The sequence below is a fragment of the Lactuca sativa genome, chromosome 7 (assembly GCF_002870075.4).
Source record: "Lactuca sativa cultivar Salinas chromosome 7, Lsat_Salinas_v11, whole genome shotgun sequence".
Classification (NCBI taxonomy): Eukaryota; Viridiplantae; Streptophyta; class Magnoliopsida; order Asterales; family Asteraceae; genus Lactuca; species Lactuca sativa.
Window position 1 is genome coordinate 124,931,480 of NC_056629.2, and position 18,443 is coordinate 124,949,922.

General features: G+C 37.7%; 2 long non-coding RNA genes across 9 annotated transcripts; both read right to left on the bottom strand.

Annotated features, from left to right (window-relative positions):
• Nucleotides 1–5,569: 5,569 nt before the first annotated feature.
• LOC122195154 (uncharacterized) lies at nucleotides 5,570–6,539 on the bottom strand. The gene is made up of 3 exons (XR_006185188.2): nucleotides 6,383–6,539; nucleotides 6,183–6,284; nucleotides 5,570–5,918 (listed from the first exon to the last, which is right to left on the bottom strand). It is a non-coding gene; the product is annotated as an uncharacterized LOC122195154 (long non-coding RNA).
• A 13-nt stretch (nucleotides 6,540–6,552) lies between these two features.
• On the bottom strand, nucleotides 6,553–12,300 carry LOC111905820 (uncharacterized). Of its 8 annotated transcripts, none has more exons than XR_008225084.1 (13): nucleotides 11,822–12,300; nucleotides 11,613–11,702; nucleotides 10,394–11,526; nucleotides 10,152–10,304; nucleotides 10,017–10,051; nucleotides 8,765–9,426; nucleotides 8,558–8,623; nucleotides 8,345–8,386; nucleotides 8,159–8,270; nucleotides 7,778–8,078; nucleotides 7,140–7,315; nucleotides 6,804–7,062; nucleotides 6,553–6,717 (listed from the first exon to the last, which is right to left on the bottom strand). It is a non-coding gene; the product is annotated as an uncharacterized LOC111905820 (long non-coding RNA). The 8 variants fall into 8 exon arrangements; XR_008225081.1 differs by having other exon boundaries at nucleotides 8,159–8,273; XR_008225085.1 differs by having other exon boundaries at nucleotides 8,159–8,273; nucleotides 8,345–8,623; nucleotides 10,181–10,304.
• Nucleotides 12,301–18,443: the final 6,143 nt, after the last annotated feature.

Consider the following 18,443-nt stretch of genomic DNA (forward strand, 5'->3'; position numbering starts at 1 on the left):
AAACCTCATTTTATACCAACCTTTCATTTACCTGATAACCACACAATATAAGGCAGTCTCCAACACAGTCCAATTATTATTTTTTAAAAATTAAAAAAAACAAATCTTTTGAGGATTAATATTTAAACTAAAATTAATAATAAAATAAAATAAAATAAAATTAACTACGCAAAATTTAAAATTAAAAAAATAATTTTTTATTTTAGCAGTTAACAATATAAAAAATAAAAATAAAAATAAAAATAAAAATAAAAATAAAAATAAAAGTAAAATTAAAATTAAATTGGCTCCAACTAAAATATACAATTTAAAAATTTAATTATTGAGAATAAATTTGTGACGCTGGGATCAAAGTTGTTGAACAACCTTATACCACTTGTCGGTACCCTTATTTTCACGTCTTCGTCTGATCGATCGCCAGTATTGTGGTCCAACTAAACACGAAACATTTGTGACATAATTTTGAACAATTTACCAATAAAATGACATTTTTAGCCCTTATTCTTAAGTAAATTTCTTAGGGACCATTTATCTGACGACAACCAGGGATATTGTTGTCCACCTAAATCGAGCAGCGAGATCTACAAACAATCTGTATGTGTTCAATTTTAATTGTACTAAAATGTGTTTCCCACTTCCTGATATGCCCCAGCCATCAAGGACTTCCAGAATACTCCTTACACCGGGTGAGTAGACAATTACTAAGAGAGAAGATAGATTTAGAATGCATATGTTGTACATCCAGGTCGGATCTCTTCCAATCACGCAAATGATGAAACATATGACTAACTGAGGTTTTTAGAGGGATTGAGAAGAGAATGGTGCATATACTATGTACCGGGTCGGATTTTGAGTCACGCAAAGGAGACAATATATGGCTAACAGATAGAAAGAATTGCATAGAGAGAAGATGCAGAGAGATAGAATTGCATATGTTATAGTCCAAGTCGGATCTCTCGATCACGCATAGGAGGCAACATATGACTAACAGACAAAAACAAAGAAAATAAGCTTCTACAGACCTAATTTATCGGAATTCCCCAGTCACCCCATCCAACCGGAATTAAGGACAGAATCCGCACATTGAGGAAAAGTAAATCCACAGTTCTAGATACGGGTTCATTAGTGTGACTGGTAGATTCTCATGTATATCTCCCTGCTCAACCTATCCGAGCGTCATATTGTCAGGCTAAACGGATCTAACTAGGTCAATGTTTGTCAAGTCCTTGAATTCACTCTCCCTAGTCAAGTCCATTTAAAATCTTTCGTGCCTACCAGCGCATCGAGCACAGAGCGTAGACGATTCAACTTAGGTACATGACGCATATTCAGATTGCCCGTTATCACTTGCTAATTTTATTTCCCATCACAACACCTGCGAAAAGGACTATCAACAATATTTTTAATTTTCTGGATTTTTTATTGTTTTTGGATTCCCCGCCCCCTAAATTTGTGCATGAGTGAATAAAAATAAAATGAAATGCGTAAATTTAAATTAACCTTCCTACAGAAACCAAAACAAATTTAAAAAATTTAGTAGAATTAAGAAAAAAATAGAGAAAAAAAAAACTTAATACGAATCATTTTCAGAAATCCCACAAGCACATCGAAGCGAGCTTTGTTAAAGGCTTAGTGAACAGATCCGACACATTATTAGCAGTGGGAGCCTGTTCTAGCTGGATTAGCGAACGTTCATAACAGTCTCTGATAAAATGAATTTTAATATCGATGTGCTTGGTTTTAGAGTGCTGGACTGGATTTTTGGCAATTTGAATTGCGGTCTCGTTATCAGAGTAAATGGGGGTTTCTAAATAATTCAAACCGTAGTCCAACAGTTGATGTTGGATCCAAATAACTTGAGAGCAGCAAGCAGATGCAACAACGTATTCCGCCTCTGCTATTGACGTTTCGACAGTGTGTTGTTTCTTGCACTGCCACAACACTAATCTGTCACCAAGATATTGACACCCTCCCGAGGTAGATTTCCTGTCAAGCTCACAGCCTCCATAATTACTATTAGCAAAAGCATATAAATCAAATTCAGAATTCTTCAGATACCAAAGACCCAATTTTGGGCTACCTTTGATATACCGAAAAATTCTTTTGATAGCAATAAGATTTGAAAGTTTAGGATTAGCTTAATAACGTGCACATTGACAAACTGTAAACATGATGTCAGGTCGGCTTGCAGTAAGATACATCAGCGATTCGATCATCGATCTGTAGAGCGTCTGATCTACGGATTCGCCATCAGGATCTGGAGTCAAGAGAGGTCTTTCAGCCATTGGCGTCAATCCAGATTTGGCATCGGGAAACCCAAACTTCTCAAGAATATCTTCCACATACTTGGCTTGATGTAACAGGATCCCAGTTGAATTTTGTTTGACCTGAAGCCCCAAAAACATGGTCATTTCCCCCAACGAACTCATTTCGAACCTCTTTTTCATAACACCTTCGAATTCTTTGCAGAGCTGCGGACTGGTCGACCCAAAGATGATGTCGTCAACATAGATTTGCACAAGTATCTGATCATTATCGACATGCTTGATAAACAAAGTCTGATCGATAGTGCCACGAGAGTAACCATGCTCGAGAAAATGCTTTGTTAGAGTTGCATACCACGCTCGAGGAGCTTGATGTAACCCATACAATGCTTTGTCCAACTTGTAGACATGATTAGGAAACTTTGAGTCAACGAACCCAGGAGGTTGATCAACGTAGATTTCTTCCTTCACCTTGCCATACAAGAAGGCGGTCTTGACATCCATTTGGTAAAAGGTAAAGTTCATGTAGGAAGCATATGCTAGGAAGATACGAATAGCCTCCAAGCGAGCTACTGGAGCATAAACTTCAGTGTAATCAAGACACTCGACCTATCGAAACCCGTGAACCACGAACCTAGCTTTGTTTCGCACTATAACCCCTGAATCATCCTGCTTGTTTCGATAGACCCATCGTGTTTCAAGAGACTTTTTGCCCTTTGGCAACTCAACCAACTTCCAAACCCCAAGTTTTTCAAATTGATGTAACTCTTCATGCATTGCATCTACCCAACTGGGCTCATTCAAAGCCATTTCAACATTCTAGGGCTCTATTTGAGAAATAAAGCAAGAGTAAAGACATGTATTGACATCTCCAATCTAACTTCTAGTTTTAACACCGTCTCCCAGCTGACCAATGATGTTGTCGATCGGATGATCACGTTGAATCCTTGAGGGCATTTCTTGGCTGATGTCATTAAGCGAGACAGGAAGATTGTGAATATTGACACCTCCCTCATTTGCTGATTGAGCCGTGCCAGACGACTCTGCCAGAAACTCATTTGAAAAGTCTTTAGGAAAGAGTAGCTCCATAAATGTTGAAGTAGCAGCGGAAGAGTCTTTGGAAATGAACTCTCTTTCTATAGGAGTGAGTGGTGTTGTTTCAGCATTAGGAGTAGTATTCTGAACTGGAGATTTTGGACTATCAAGATGTATAGATGACTCCCCCTCAGGTGAATCGAAGGACTCCCCCTCAGGCGAAGCAAAGGACTCCCCCTCAAGCGAAGCAGGAGTCTCCCCCTCAGGTTGTGAAGAGGATACCGTTGAAGGTTTGTATACAAATTCTTCGTCTTCGTCTTCAGAAACATTCTTCAAACTGGAGATAGATCCAGATGAGCTACCTGAAGACACATTTATAGATTTGAACATAGATGTGTAATAAAACAACCAATCCGGACCTACTCGAGCGTCCGTCTCATTTTCTTCCAACCAGCGCACGTCATAAGATTCTACAATTTTCTTTGTCTTCTTATTAAAGACCCTATAGGCGGTGCAAGCAGCATACCCTACGAAGTAACAGTCATCGGCTTTGGCGTTGAACTTTGGGTTGGACTCTAAGTGAAGAAGGGTGCAAGGGCAGCCAAATACACGGAAATGACTGACTGAAGGCTTGTGACCATATAGAATCTCGTAGGGAGTCTTCATTTGAGCTTTGTTGATCAACACGCAATTCTGAATGTAGCAAGCAGTGTTTATCGCCTCAGCCTAAAAGAAGACTGGCAGTTTGGAGTCACACAGCATCGTCCTTGCGGCGTCTTTCAAACTTCTGTTTCTCCTCTCAGCAACACCATTTTGTTGGGGTGCGTGAGTGGAGCTGTATTGACGCATAATACCCTTTTCTGCACAGAAGTGATCGAGAACAAAATTCTTAAACTCTGATCCATTGTCAGTACGAAGCGCCTTCACCCTGTTGTTAGTTTGGTTCTCAATTAACACAATGAATTTCTTAATCAAATCAGTAACTCCAGCTTTATTGGATAGCAAGAAAACCCATGTAAAACGAGAGAAATCATCAATCACGACTGGACAATAGGAATTTATGTTAATGCTGAGATCGTTTACTGATCCGAACAGATCCATATGTAGCAATTGAAGCACCTGAATAATTGAGTTGACCTGTTTTGGCAGGTGTGGTTTTCTATGATGCTTACCTTGGGTACATGACACACACTGCTCAAACATGATAAAGTCCTTGACAGACAAACCACGGACCATCTCATTCTTTGCAAGACGATTCAAGTTCTTGGCGTTAGCATGACCGAGTCTTCTGTGCCATAGCATTGCAGTTTGTTCAGAAATCTTTGAGAAGAGGCACGTAACTTGTTCTGGAAGATTGATATTCATATCAATGATGTAGGAATTCCCATCCCTTTTAGATTTTACAAGAATCCACTCTTCTGGAATGACAAAGCCTGGCTTGAGAATCATACATTCCTTCTCAGTGAAATGTGTAGAATAGCCTTTGTTGCATGTCTGAAACACACTCAACAAACTATGCTTCAATTCTGGAGCAAAGTTGACATTTTCGAAACTCGAAACCCCATTTGTGACAGTTCCTCTTTGAGTGATTTTGCCACCTTCTCCATCCGCAAATGAGATGTATCCCCCTTTAAAGGATTGAATGTTGTGTAGTTGGGCGATATCTCCTGTCATAAGTCAGGAGCAGCCGCTGTCGACGAACCAGGGTCTGACGACATTCCCTCGCAATTGTCCCTACAAGATGTGCGGGTTTAATTAGATTTGGGAACCCAGGTGATTATTTTCTGGGGTGGTCCCGATGCCTTCTCAGATTCACTACTAGAAAAAAGCCTTTTACGACGCTCATTGAGCGTCGTAAAAGGCTCAGACGACGCGCAAATGCGCGTCAAGGAAGGCCTTGTCATAAAGAGAGACGACGCGCATTTACGACGCTCAGTTACGACGCACAATTACGACGCGCGTTTACGACACACAATGCGTATCAAGGAAGGCCCTGTTATAAAGGAAGACGACATGCATTCGCGTGTCGTAACCTTAGGACGCGCGTGTTAATGACACGCAATGCGTATCAAGAAAGCCCCTGTCAAGAAAGGCCATGTCATAAATGAAGATGACACACATTTTTGCGTATCATAATTTTAAATGTTTAAAAAAAATATTATTTATAGATTTTCTAATTTTCAAATTAAATAATACATTAAAAATCTCATAATACAAAATAAAATACCATAAATAACACAGATAATTCATTTCACTAATATGTTAAATACAAATAATTATTCCAATAGTGAGTAAATGTTATAAAAAAATAAACTTATTTATATACAATTGCATTATCTAGCTTACTATGTGCCAACAACTCTCTGTGTTTACTTTTGCTTGAGTCTCGTTTCCTACAAAGCTTCTAGCCATGCCAAAAATATGATATCTTAAATTCATCAAGTCCTTGGTGTGAAGTCTTAGATAGAAGCTTAACTACAATCTCCAATCCTTCTACCAGACCCTAAAGATCATTATTGGCCATATAGTAGGATCAACCTGCAATCTCTTTTCTGTCTTCTTATTACTTGCAGCATCTTCTGCCTGTTTGACCAAGGTTGTGCCTTCAGCAGCAACATGCTACATTGCGTCAAAAAGATAAAAACAGATGACAACAAATACAAATAACTGCATTCTACTTAAAAAAAATACAAACCTGTTTAATTCGTGCACACATACTACTAGAAAAACGCTCAGACCATTGTCTGTAATTGTAGAAGTATAAAATTTGAACAATTAGACACTATGAATCCACCAAGAACTCCTACATGTTCATAGTCTTAATAAAATGTATAAGTAAAAAGCACATGCAATAGATATTAACAACAATGATCATAATAATACCTGAAGCTCATGTTCAGCAGCAAACCTGTAACCCAAGATATCTTCTATATCAGATACTTTCTCTATTTGGTCCAACTCCAAGACAATTTCATTATCCAGAGGCTGATCATAATTCATACACACCAAATAATGTTTGAATCATATACACCATATAATGTTTAAATCAAGAAAACTATATGTGTAATGACTAATGACCTCACCTGCTCTTTTCGTAGACATTCCGGTTTCAACTTGTACAACTTAACATATCGTCTTTTTCTGCCTCTGTACAAGTAAAAGATTTTAAAAGGTTTAAGATTTCAAGCATTCCATGATGAAAATGCACACAACAAATAGTATAACATGGTAGATCGTAGATGTTAATCTTGAAGAAAGAACAACTTACAGACGTTCTCCTAATTATTTCCATGAAGTTTTCTTCATTCTTTTACGAACATCAGATAACACAGAGTTTTGAGCATAATGCCACCATTGCATCTTCCATCCCAAAGGTCTTTATGATATAGGTATCCCCCAAGGGCGATATCGTCCATATCTAAAAACATTAAAAGACCAATGTGCCTCATAATCTAAAAGTGTAATTAAAAAAGGATAACACTAATGAGACAACATTCCACTTACTTCTCTCTTAGCTGACAAATGCATAGATACTCATACAGATACAATATTTGCTGCAATTGATCTTCATCAAGGGACAAGACCTAAAAGTTGGTGACATGCTGACATGTCAGTTGAATTTTATGTAATCTGACCTAATAAACTAAGAAATGATTAATTAGTTACTTATAATTACAAAAGTTAAGAAACTAACTAAGCTAGATAACTCGATATCAACCGAGTATTGTGCTGCATTATTCTCAAGCCTTCCAGACCTGTTCACCTGCAATGTACAACATTAAAAATCTATCTAATGTGCAAAGTACAACTGCTCTAAATTTGTTATGAGATGATGCATACCGAAAGAGAAGGAGATACATCAACTGGGGACAACAAGTGAACATGTTCATTATTTTGAAAGCTTTCAGCAACCATTGACATGGAGTCTTCAGGGCGTGCTTTTTTTAGTTAATCTTGCCTGCTTTCTATGCTTTACAACCTTTTGTTGCTTGATTTCAGAGTTCAATGGACCAATCCTGCAATACACAAACATAAGTTTAGAGATAAAGTGTGGGCGTGTGTGTGCGTGAGAGAGAGAGAGAGAGAGAGAAAGAGATTGGTGCTTGCATTCTGCAGCATCCAAGAAAAAGAAGACATGATTCCAAAGGTCTAGGAAATATATAATGAAAAAAACATATAAATATTGATACACCTGTGACACTCCCACTAGATATTTCAGGAAGTATGGTGAGAGGTCTAATGTAAAAGGAGTATCTATCTGAATATACTTTTATAGATTTTTTTTTTGGAAAACTAGTTGCAAGTAGGAAAGAAGGAAGCGTTACTTCAGTTGTTTCATAGGGTGTAAAAATGATCCTTAAGTTTACTGATGTTTTAAGTAAATATAAGTTGACTGAGTCTAGGAGGTAAGTGTGTCTATTAACCATATATAGTAGTAAAAGTTAGGATGGGATGAAAGAGGGTAGTTGAGAGCTTACCCTGATCTCTGAAATTGGGGTTGTCATTTTTTGTTCGTCTTTTGTTTTCTTCAAGCCAACACAACACAGATTGAAATGTTCACTGCTGACAGCTTCAAGATGCTTACTCAATTAAAAGAAGCAATCTGGTACTTCTGCAAGAGGAAGTTCTACAACCCATGTAGATCGTCTCTTTGTAGTTTTACAGTTACAGATTCTTTGTTTATAAAAGCTTTTGCAAGTTCTCTTTCCCTTACATCCTATGCGTACATGTAGAAGTCATTGTTGCGAGGATGACAGACCTTGTTATCGATCACAGTTCCTGTTATAAAAATAGTAATTCCACTTTTAAACCATCTCATTTCTAAAACTGAACTATTTTATTGAGTACTAACATATTACCAGGCTGGACATTGTCTTGAGATCCTTGCTGGAAAAACTTGCTGTGGTGATTCTTCTGAGCAATTGTCACAAGAAACTTTGGGTTCCACTTCTCATCAAGGAATTTGCAGGCCTACTACACAATAATTACAATTTAAATCAAATTTACTTAACAAAATAAGAAACTATTATAAGAAATACAAATACCTCGATAATTTGGTCCAGTTCAATGTTCAAAACCTGGTTGAACTGCGACTCGCTCACACCGTCCCAATTACAAATAAAATTCTAAATTATTACAAGGAATCTTGATGTTTCCAATGTACACAAAGAAACAAAGGTTTGGGCTTTTGTTCTTAGTTTAAAGAAAATGACAGCAGAATATATTAAAATGACCAGAAGTCAAAGAAAAGAATTGACCTGAAGATGATCATCTGGTCTGGCTTACGCTTGGTTGAACTTGTATAGAAGTCCAAGAGAAGCTCCCTGCCCCAAAGAAAAGAAAATCTCATCATCATGTGATGTGAATCTCAAACTTCAAACTATTTATTTGTGTATATATATATATATATATATATATATATATATATATATATATATATATATATATATATAAAGATTCTTAACAGCCAAAAGGACATGCTTGGTTCACAGATTCCATTCTATGGCATCTTTCATTGCAGCAACAACTGAGTTTGAATCCATCTCTTTGCCATTAACATGGTCCACACCATTATCTTGTGTTCCACTTCCACCCATGGCAAAAGTCTCAAACTTATCTAATGGAGATGTTTCATATTATTCATGCGTTTAATTATGACCGTTTTTGTTCCGGGTAAACACTGCAACAAAAACTCGGCTTTTTCTTGAAACCGAGGTGGGCTCGACTGGATTTGGAGACATCAGTAGGGCATGCAGACCATGCTAGCCTCAGAAGAAATAGTGCGTCCAATGCAGCTTCTTGTGTTGCTTCTAAGCCAGTTTTGAGTGACGTCACCAAATGTGGGATGCTTAATGTTGCAGGCTTACCAAATCCATGAAGGGGGTCAATGTAATCAAAATCAAACACACCCCTACTTACTCAAACATTAGTGCTGCCGGATTTATTCATCTTGTGAACTGTTTCCAATGGATCAATAAAAACACTTGGGGGTGATGTGACAGGTGTTGAGGCAGTTTCTAGAACCACAAATGGATCATCCATTGCTTTAGACGAGACTGAATTGAAGATACGAATTGATAATGTCATCCCATTATATCTACAGTATCATCCTCCTCTGTGAGAGGACCTGAAATTAAAAAAAAAAGAGCATCAGTAGACAAAAAAATTACAAACATACCCTTGTTCTAGTTAAAAATACAAACCTATCCTTTACAAGTGCTCGTGAAGCAGAACTGGAACAAAAGTGGTGACACTGGAATTGTGGTATAGGAAATTGAAGAAATTGTAGAATAGGAGTACATAAATATGGAATATATAATCAATTGAGTGTAGAAAAATATTGCAACTGATAGTAAAAAAAATTGTGCAACTGATAGTAAAAAAAAAAGAAAAAAACAATTGTTGACACCTTGGAATTCAAGCTCCAGAACATGTATTTCATGTTATTTGTTATAAAGTATAGACCTTTCATGAATAATTACCAGTTAGTAACATACTAACTAACAACACCAACCAAGAAAAATAAATTAATCAAATTTTCAGCATTTTTTTTCTTTAACTTTTTAGCATACCCATATCCTTATTACCCCAATACATACAAAAAGAACATACATGCCATGCCCTTTTAGGCTACAGGATACACTAACATACCACAAGGGTAAAAGAGTAATTCAACATCTTAATATCTCTATCGTCTTACTTTGTTCAAAGTCTTACCCTTGAAAAATTCACAAAGCATCCGATCAAGTGCCCTGTAATTGTAAAAAACAGAAAACAAAATATTTGTTTACTTTTTTTTTTTTCATTTATTTGAGCCTGAGAATTGAGATAGATCACACAAAAAATATGTACCCAAAACATTTAATGAAAGATATGTATACAGGCAACAAGACTTCAATAATTGCCAGTCTGATAGATTCTCTAACTCTAATCTCTGTGTCAGGAGTGGTCCATTGAGATTGTCTTTGATGAAGCTCTTCAAATTGACCATTGAAGATCTTCAACCTAAAGTTAAACCACCACATTTCAATTTATATATCAACTAATTTTTTAATTCTTTTTTAAAGATATAACAGATAGTTGAAAAGACAAACCTATACTTCATAAGAGCTCGTGAAGCTCCACTTCTGTTACCAACTGCATCACCACCAACAGAAATATACAAACAGCCTCAAGAGCAACTTCTAGAGCCCTAAACTCTCAGGTGAAGTGTTACCAAACAAAAGGTTTTGAATACCCCAATATAATTGGTCATCATCCCTGAATTTCTAAGACATCTAAACACAGATCAAGGTTAATTAAATGAAAAAAAGGTCTTGAATATCTTCCTGAACTACTCACTCATAGGAAAGAAAAAAAATTTCAAGTGTAACTACAAAGCAACAAAGAGTGAATGCAAAGAATGAATCAAAGTTTGCAATTTCTTTTGTTTTCCAACCACGAACATATCATTTTATTGCAAATGAATCAACTTTATATCTCTTAAACCTGTAATAAACAACACAAGAAATTGCACACTGCAGATAGTTTTCTATTCATTAATTTTTACACACACACACACAGTCTCTCTCTCTCTCTCTCGATTTCTCTCTAGATTTCTTGTAGTATGGACAACCTGATGAAGGTGATCGAGAAATAAGCTCCGCCATGTTGTTCTATGGAATATTCTTATGTACTTCTTGCAGATAAAATGATGAAATAACTTCTTTGGTTTTAGAAATCAGGAATCTATAACTACAAGAAGAGAGTGAAAGACCTCTATATTGTATATGCATAATCTATTGATGAAAGTTGAAAAGACAGAATCTGTATGAACATGTAAATGGGCATATATAAATAGACCAAAAATAATACATTTGAAGAAGAAAGAACACCTCTTTCAAGGAGATCACCTCTTTTTTAATCTCTCTTCAATGGAAGGTAGTCTTAAAAACCCTAAAAACCATGCACAGGTACCCTAAGGATCTATTTGAATTTCCCATTCGTCTGTTCAACTTTGCCCCTTCAGATTGCCACACCACACCAACCCCTGTAGCTTTCAATCGTCTTTGTAATTCCACCACATATGGTAACACATAGCAATCAAGAGAATTCAAAAGCAGAACTTTATCTGGTGTTATGATGCATCACTAAGGTTTATAGCTGATGTAGGTTTTGGTGGGAGGAGATGCTCTTTTAGGTCAGCCATTGTGACTGATACCACAACAGATATAGAGTAATCCAACACCTAATTCCATAATCAATGACACAATGAAATCACAGTAAATACTATAAAAAGTTCCAAGTAATTAACACAGAAATTGGGTACTATACCGCAATTTTTCCGTATCCTCGAGGACCCAGAAGCAGTATCGAATTGTTACAGCCTCAGTTACCGAATTTGATACGATAAATTTCAACTTGCTGAAATTTGTTCAAAGATTAAATACGTCACAATGGAGGATGAGAAAAAAAGAGATTATGATATTCACGTATACATAATTGGAAGATATACATAATATTCGAATAACCATCAATCAAACCTGTAGTTGATGTCGGGAGAATCGGAGAAGAGGGAGAAGATGAAATTGAGATCACATAGTCTTCTATGAAGAAGGACTAGCGCTTCCTCTTCTATTCCCCGACCCATTAGGCTCATCCGTACACTTTTCTCTCTGGTAGAGTTCAACTATGAATCCGGTGTGAGAATACAGGGTTCTTGATTCCCAGGGTTATAAGAACACGTAGAACCAAAATCCCCTATTCCCCAAAATACATCTTCTAAAATACCAAGGCGCTTACCCTTTTTTGTTTCTGAGCATCAAAAAGGGGTGAGCGTGTATTTGGGTTTTCTGCAAAAGATGGAAACAAAGGAATTTAAGGTCAGCTGAAGATGAGATCTTCGATGAGGAGAAGTAAGAAAGGGGTTGTCGGAAGCGAGGCGAGGTCGTCAGATCGATGTTAGAGAGCGCTGAGTGAGTGAGTGTTTTGAGTCTTAAAAAAGCTCTAGAATTAATATCAATACCGGTCCTTGTGATTTTTTTATAAGAGACGCGCATTTGAGTAAAATTATAAAACGACATATGTAGAGGACATACGCTTAAGATAAGCATCCTCCGTGTTTTTAATTTTTTTTGTTAAGACACTAATTTTAGGGGCACGAAAAAATGCACGTCCTTGATCCTTCAAATTTTGTGAGAGATGACATTATTTTTAGCACACACACTTTAGCGTATCGTAAATTAGTGCGTGTCATTGTTTGCGCGTCGTAAAAGGCTATTTTTCTAGTAGTGATTTATTATCCTTTTCGGATTTTTCAGAGGACACAGATGATAAATTGGAAGCTAATTTGGGTAACCGATGATAATTAGGTTTTATAACAGTCCTGGGTGGTTTTGTAATCAAATGTTTATTAGTTTGCTTGAAGCATTTGGGTTTTCTACTAGAATTAGCTGAAGACCCACTGCTGCTTCTTGACGAAACCGACCTTGGCTTGGCCATGCTCAATTTTGGCAAACTGCTTGGGACTTTGTTTTGAAAAACCTTTTTATGTTTTTGAAAAATAGCCTGTTTTCTACTCCGATCATTTTTCCAATCATCATTCCGAGAACGATTTCTAGAGGACTTTCTAGTTAAAGACCTTCCTCTGAATTCGTTCTCTCCTCTTGGAAATTCAAATGTACAAACATACGATTTTGAAAATTTCTAGCTATATGAACACCAATACCACAATTGAAACAAATCTGTTTGTTATTGTTATAACTTGTGCTACATTGATCAGATTTGTTTTCCATACTAACACCCTTGCTTCTCTCACAAGAACAGGAACAAGAATTAGGTTGTGAGACAAGTGAGGGTACATTAGATGGAGAAGCTTGTGAAACTGGTGGTTTTTCAAGATTATAATCACAAACATTAGAATTGTCAACCAAATTATTCAAAATAGTATCAGACACTTTAAAACCATTCAAAACAGTATCAGAAGAAACAAAAACACCACAAAAAACATTGTCACTTGAAACGTCAGAAAAATTATTGTCTTTATTTAAAACTAAAACCTTAGGTTCAGACTCAGTTTTATTTTCAGAAATAGATGCTTCAACTTCGTGCTTTGACTGATTCAAGGATTGATCTACAAGAGAAGTAGAAATGTTAGTACTTTCAACATTAATAAATCCGCCCTAAACATAACCAGATGGCTTGCCATAAACCGTGAATGGTTCATTGGCAATCTCTTCTTTAAACAGGGGTTGAAACTGATATGTATGATTGAAATGAGGAGGCACTTGATTATACCATAGACCCTTTGATTGATTTCTTTTAAATTTCATGCAGTGGTCTATCATATTTGCAACTACCTCACTCGATACATCAAATTTTCTAAAGTCAAAATCAACAGTTTCAAATTTGCCCTTTAATGATTCAATTTTAGCCACTAGTCCAGTGTTCTGTTTCATTATATAATCATAATTTTGCATTTATTACTATAGTCTTCCTGAAGTCTCCTAAAGTCCTTTATTTTAGATTCTAATTGGGCTTTAAGAGATTTTTGACCTTTTCTGAGTTGGTAACCTTCATATCTAAGGTCTTCTACTTCCCTTTTTAGTGAGTCGTTAAGTTCACGGAGAATTTTAAGGTTCTCTACTTTGCTACCTAATGTTTTAATTTTCTCATTCATAATTTTAACATAATCAATACAAGCTTGAGAGCATGAGGGTAGACTTACCTTGTTTTTATTAGGTTCATGAGAAGAAGATACCATCAATGCAAACTGCAGCTCCATCATTTGATCTTCAGCTGCAACAATCTCTGCCGGAGCATCATCACTAACCTATGCAGGTGGGCATTTTCAGGTCCATATAAGTTCAGGGCCTGCATCTGTTCCTCCCAGTCAAACGATTGTGCAACCATAGCCTTCTCGTTGTTGACCTGAGCACCGGTTCGATTGTTCCCAACTGCAACTATTGTCCTGTCATTATTTAATCTTCTGTCTGGCTGTGGACAATCACGAGAAAAATCACCTGGCTTGTGGCAGTTGAAACACCGCAGCTTTCCCTTGCTGAACCCAACCTTCTTTTCAGCACTCATCCCCCAATTGTTCTTTCCGGTCTTCTTGGAAAACTGTTTCGCCTGAAAACTCCCATGGCAATTTGCCATGTAATATCCATCTCTTCAATGTGTTCAGGGTGAATCTGATCAAGATCGGCGAATGATAGTTGAAGTGGAAGATCTCCAGCTACGAGTGCATTGTAACAATTGACAAGCCCTGTAGCAAGAGCGAGATTTTCATCACCCTCCTTTCCTTTTGAAGAAGAAACCACATTGGAGGAGGAAGCAACTTGAGCAGCCACGAACGATTGGTTCTGAGATAGGGGCATGGCTGATGCAGGGGAAGCTGATGGAGTGGGGTAGGACTGAACCTGAGCTTGCTGAGTAGCAAATGATCGACCTGCAGAAGAAACAGTAAGAGATGAAAGAGCATTATTAGAAGAGATTCCAAGGTTTGCAGCTGAGTATGAGTTCACATGGTTGATCTCTCGCTGCTTGTGATCAATATCACAGGCCTTGATGATAGCCATCACTTCAGCAAGAGAGAGTCGGCTAACATCCTTAGTCTTCTTTATGAAAGCTACATTCATGTCCCAAGACTTTCGGAGAGCATTCAGTAGCTTATTTTTTATCTCATACTTTGTGTAGAAAATCCCGGCTACAGTCATTTTAGTGTTAAGAGATGTGAACCGCTGCAGTTGTGCTTCAAGAGTTTCTCCAGGAACGTAGTTGAACATATTGAAACATTGTCGGAACATATCTTGGCGACTCTCCTTCATATCTTCGTTCCCTTCATAGACCTCAATTAGGGCTTCCCACAAAGCCTTAGCAGAAGTGTACTCTCTGAAACCTTGAGCAATGTCTGGAGATAGTGCCATGGTCAAGGTGGAGAAAGCGTTTTCTTGCTCTTCAACCTTCTCGAAGGCTTCATCAATGTAGTTTTCCATCTTCTTGTCAACCACTTGCCCTACAATAGTAGTGGTTATTCTGACAGGATCTTTTATTATGCTTCTCCAGATTTTGAAGTCCTTCATTTTTATTAACTGCTCAGTTCTATACTTCCATTCTGGGAAACCTTCATCGGAAAAGAGTCTAGGAATTCGGGTTGTTGTTCCCATAACTGAATCCAGCTCGTGGTGGTGTGTTTGACTTCGAGAATCCATTATTATTGTTTAATTAATATGAAACAGAAATTAAATTATTTACGATTAAATTAAGTTTCTGGTTAAACACAATCAAAACAATATTTGTGGCCGTAAACAGAGTTTACAGTCAGAGGAGAGTTTGCGGCCGTAAATTCCGAGTTTACGGTCATAAGGTGTTTACGATCCAAAGTTCACGGTCCAAGAACAATTAGTTTCCAGTTTGTTGAGAGAAAAACTTTGAGACACACTTGAACAAAATGGTTAGAACAAGTATATAGCGGAATAGTAATCTCGAAGGATCTGTTAGCTCAACAATAATATTAATAGTTAGAAGTTAGTGAGTTAGATGCAAAAAGTAAAGTAATGTAAATGACAACAATTGTTATATCAAGATTACACGTAAGTTGATTCATAACTTGGAATGCATTCAAACCAATGTTAGTAAGTGAGATCAAACTTAGTGAAGAAGTCACAAGGACTTGCTCCGAAGAGAGATTATGATCAGGTATGATAGTAAGAAGTGAGATAGAAGAGAATTTATGAGATAAGTAGTAAAGATACTTGAAGATGCGTATATGATTCAAAACAAGTGAGATCTATTTATAGAGACTCAAGCATTACAAAAGATAACTCTCTAGAAGTAGCCATGCAAGGCATACTGGAAAATAGAAAGTGTAAAGAAAAGTCAAAATGGACTAAGTACAAAAACTTGTTGTCTTCTGACTTCGGATGATCGTGGTAGAAGCTTTCATTGTGGTAGTAATTTGGCTACGGTTCCAAGAAAGTTTAAGAGGGTTATTTTTAGTGTTCTAACAATTCCCCCCTAAGTGTCCTCTTTAACTTTTATCACTTATCAAGATGGAGATGCTTGATTAGGATCCACCAAAACTTCCTGACACTTTCTAACCAAGTGATCATCCTTAGAATTTCATACTTGACTTCCGGAGTGGTATATTTTGACTTTTCAACTGCGGTCCGATAGATGTCAAGCTGCTTCTTTGTTAGATGATCTATAGCAGAGGTAGGGATGAAATATTTGACATTATCAATTTTCCTTTTGAAGATGACACCGAGTTCAGGGAAGTTGGATGCACCTAAGGGTCTTTCTTCAAAGCCTTCAGAGGGCATCGGTGCTGGATCAAGTAGAGGTAATTCATGCTTCTTCGTAATGGTGGGATAAATATCTGCATCGATTTTAGCAAAATCGCATACAATATCCATCAGAAAACTGTTGACTCTATCTAGTGCAATTTGCATCTTCGGATACTTCTCAGCCTTGCCCTGGAACACTCTTGCAATGAGGAAAATCTCCTTCGGATTCATGCAAGGAAATTCAGCTTGGTTCCGGACATAATCTTGTTCCCTTCAGGTCAGAGTGTACTGGAAAAACTCTGCCTTCATGAATTTTCTGACTTTGTAGTTCACAACTGCAGATGGTCGATCATTTGACCATATGTGCTCAAAGGAAGAGGCATGCTTTGCATAGAATTGACATAGTCTCTCAAATTCCATAGGCAATCGTTTGGCATCCGGAAGGCTTTGATCAAATGGCTCAATTACAGTGAAGTATTTGGCATTGGGTGAGATGGGGTATCCCAGTAACCATCAGTAGGAGGCTCAGCATATGTAAGATGAGGAACATAATCTTCATCTAGCAGTCTTCAGTGGGGATTAACCCAAGAATTGATAAGAGTTTCATCCTTGACTGTGTCAAATGCGCATATTTTCCACTTCTCTTCACCAAGTTTGGCTGCCCTCTAGTCTTTCTTAGTTTGGATGGTGGTAGGAGAATCTGTGTAGATTGAAGATGACATATGTTCCTCATGTTGTTTGAAGTGTGGGGGAGTTTCAGGTTTCTCCGGAATGTGAGGCGCAGTGTGAGATGATGGTTGCGGTGAGGAACTTTTCCAGTGATGATGGGTGGGGGGGTTGATGTGGTGAAATTGATTGCTGAGATTGATGAACTTCATCTGGTTAATGAGATTGATGGGCTTGATCTTCTTCACTTCCCCCTCTTGAGGAAGTCCAAACTGGAGCTTCCTTAAGCCATGTCCGAAGGCCATCAATTTTGGAGAAGGCCTCCTAGAATTGAGCCTTGATAGCATCTGTGAGTTGTTGATTGGTTGGAGAGGAGGATTTGAACAACAGGCGATGAATCTCCTTAGTGAGTTGAAGGATTTCAGAGCCATGAAAGTTGGTTGTTAAGGATCGTTGAAAGCGGTTGATGGTAGAGTGAAGAACCGAGATGGTAGACTCATAGGCGATATGAGTTTCATCTATTAACTTCTAAGACTGAGAGGCTTGATCATTGATAGCAGTTTGAAGATCATTTTTGCTTGCGGTGACTTCTAAGATAAGACGTTCAGTGGCATCCATGAAACCTTTGTGGTCTGCTTTGCGATTGTTGTCGAGGGACCGGATTCCCATTTTGACTTTTAAAGAGATGCGCTCCGTAGCCAGTCGTTCTCTTGTTTCCAGTCTTTCAATCCTTTCTATCAATGATTGTGGTCTAGGAACATCCTCCCAACTTAACCGCAACCAGGATTTGATCGACTTTGGCCTGGAGAGATAGAAACTCTTTTCTTGTTACTGCGTTCTTCTTCTTCTTCTTGGGATTGGAGGTGGAGTGGTGAGAACCACTTGATTCTTCACCTTGATCGAACATCATTAAATCATCTTCAGAAGGAGAGGGTTTTTTACCTCTTGTACCTCGTCATCATCAAGATCGAAGGTAGGAGCTGAGCTGATTGCGATCTCAGGACCTTTGTCTTGTGATGTTTCAAGAACCGTAGTGGGAGGAACTTGGGAGGTATGTTGGGCCGCAGATGCTGCTTGTGCTTTGAGGAGTGAATCGGCCATCTGAGACATCCAGTCTTGAATACGAAGAATCCCTGATACAATATAAGCATTGTTGATTGCATCAGCCCAATACTTAGCAATCATCTGAAGTTCTCGTTCCTTCTGCTGTTGT